Below are 2,865 nucleotides of genomic sequence, written 5' to 3' on the forward strand. Positions count from 1 at the left end.
CAAGTTATCTTTTCCTTTTCAAAGTTGCACTCGATTTGTAGCTAGGTGACCCTTATCCCGAATTCCCGATCGAAGTAATCACGGCAATCCATTTTCAAAGAGAAACTCGCACCACAGTGACGTCTGATTCATGTGATAACTTATTGCTGCATATGTACGATCCAAAAAAGCAATCCAGCAGATCGCCAGCTAGTACCATCGCTCGTTAGTTTACTCTCCATTCACTGGCTGTCTCCATGCATAGATCTCCCGACGTAAGCCTATCTCGTGACATGCACACACATGCCACATCTCTATTTTCTTGGTACGAACTTACGATCTGGCGGTAGCTTTTCGACTACGTGGATCCTTCGATTAGTACTTGTCAATTAACGGGGGACAAGAACATAATCAACTCAAGTTTGTACTAAAACGGCGCTGGCATTGACCCTTTGGCCTTGGCCATGTGGGTTGGCGTGTGCCTGGTAGCAAAGATATCATAAAGATTAAAGCAGCAATCTAGAAGTAAACTGGATAAGATATGCATGCCCGGTATAGTACTTGACACAATGATACATATAGTATAAGCCAATGCGATTGTATATCATACATGATGAGTGACCAACACACTTCTCTGTCACCGGATTAGGAGACTAATTAAGCAGGGTTCTTTTTTCTTTTCTTTTGTTCTTGTACGTGGCCGGAAGGAGGCTAAGCAGGTTTACCCGGTATTCTCTGTCATGCACGTAAGAGAGAAGACCCTTGACACAATCACGTCGTCCAGCTTTGGTTAGATATATAAAGTGGAATCACGAGAGCCCAAACAATAGCCACTCCTCCTAGTCCCTCCTCCTAGGCTAGCCAGCACCGGTGTCGAGTCCAGCAAGCAAGCAGGCCATGCGTGCCACTATCAGCTTTGGGTTACACCATTATCCATCACACGTTCTATTCCATCCATCAGCTTTGGGTTACACCACTATCCATCCCATCAGCTTCCATGATCTGTCTGTCTCGCCCGTGACCTAATTCCAGTTCCGGCGCGACGGCTCAGCTCTACCGCGGAGGCGGGGACACCTGGCCCATCACGGCATCACCGTTGCGTAACGTCGACGTTGGCAGTTGGGTCGACTTTCACCTGCGCTCCTGCCACGTTGCATCCATGGAGCTTTCTTTTTCTCGATCCGTTAGCCGATTGGTCCGTGGCTTAATTTCGTGCAGCCACTACCCAGGCTATACCACGCTATCGTCCAAGTTTATGTGGTATGGGCAATGGCCGGCCATGGAGCATATCTACCTGCAAAGGTGATCGGGTACGGTGATGCGCTCCTGTCAACGTTTCACGCGCCACCGTTGCATGGTGGCCGCGGAAGGTTTCTGTGCACATGCATGCATCAACTCTATTATTTGTTCGCAATCATACAACTAGCAAGGGTCCTCCAGCGTCCTCACATATATAGAGTAATATCGAAAATTTATTTCCTCTTTCGCATTTGCTATATCTGGGGCGGCGGGCCACCTGGAAGTAGAATTTGCGTCGGTTGATTTTGCAACTGGAAGGGCGAGGCCCCGAGCTCGAGAACGGGACGTCGACGACGATTACGGTATCGCTGGTTGCGAGGACCTCGTCGGAGGCATGGAGAAAAGGTCTTGCCAAAGTAATAAACTCTGCTCTGCTAATAAACTTTAATATGAAGTGATATTCTTTGTTTTTCATCCACTTGTTTCTGTAGTCGTCGCTATATGGTCTATGAATCTGAATATAATTTTTATTTTTCTGCTGTTTGTTGTACTGTCATGATTGAAGATGAATAGATCGGCAGTTTCTCACAAAAAAAAAGCAATGTTTCTTTTTCTTGCCCACACAACCATAAAAGAAAAAAAAAACATTACACGATGTCTTCTATCCTCAATCAGGAATACATTTGCTTTTATCCGGATGCTAGGCGAAAAAATCACAACCATTTCTATCCGGTAGTAATTTTTTCAAGATTCATCTGCATCTAGTGGCAAGAAGTACTACTCATGAGTCAATTATGCTTTCACAAGTTGACAAACACCTGATCCAACAAAAGTGAGGATCAGGTACCGGCCATGCCGGGTGCACGTTATTTCTGACCGGCGGATGCACATCGTGCGGTGCAGGGCTAAGCTTTCGATCTACTCCCTTCATTCCAAATTACTTGTCTGAGAAACGTATGTATTTAAAACTAAAATACATCTAGATACATCTATACCTGTGACTAGTAATTCGGAACGAAGGGAGTAGATGCAAGGACATGCACATTAGTGTAATCAGCTGGCGCACGTGTATGATTGGCAGGTAATCTTACAACGACGGATGGGCGATAGCAGGAAGATGGCAGAAGCCATGCAAGATAGCTTCATAGAGCACATAGCATTAATTTGAGTAGTAGAGTTCTGCGCAAAAAAAAAATGAGTAGTAGAGTTGCATGCATGCATGTTATTCACAAACAAAAAAACGAGTTGCATGCATGTTGCACAACTTTTCCCTCCCTTCCTCCCTCCCCACCCCTCTCAAACCAACAACAACGCATGACAGAATTTATTTTGCAAGATAATATGCATTTTGAAAGAATTTTTTTGCAAGAGAATCTGCATTTTTGCAAGAAAATTTTGTAAGTTTCTTTTTGCAAGAAAAATGAATGTGATTTAATGCATGTCCCCTATTGTGCGTAACTGTCTGGCTCCTGGCACCACCAAAAAAATTTAGAACACATTACAATCGAAGTCCCTCACATACATTCACCCCTATGAACGCACGCACGCATGCACACATGACTAATTGAGTCTAGCGGGCAGCCGTCCGATGGTGCAGTGTGCAGTGGCGGAGGCAGGGGGTGCTGGCAGGGGCCTTCCCCCCTCCCC

The sequence above is a fragment of the Triticum dicoccoides genome, chromosome 4A (assembly GCF_002162155.2).
Source record: "Triticum dicoccoides isolate Atlit2015 ecotype Zavitan chromosome 4A, WEW_v2.0, whole genome shotgun sequence".
Lineage (NCBI taxonomy): Eukaryota > Viridiplantae > Streptophyta > Magnoliopsida > Poales > Poaceae > Triticum > Triticum dicoccoides.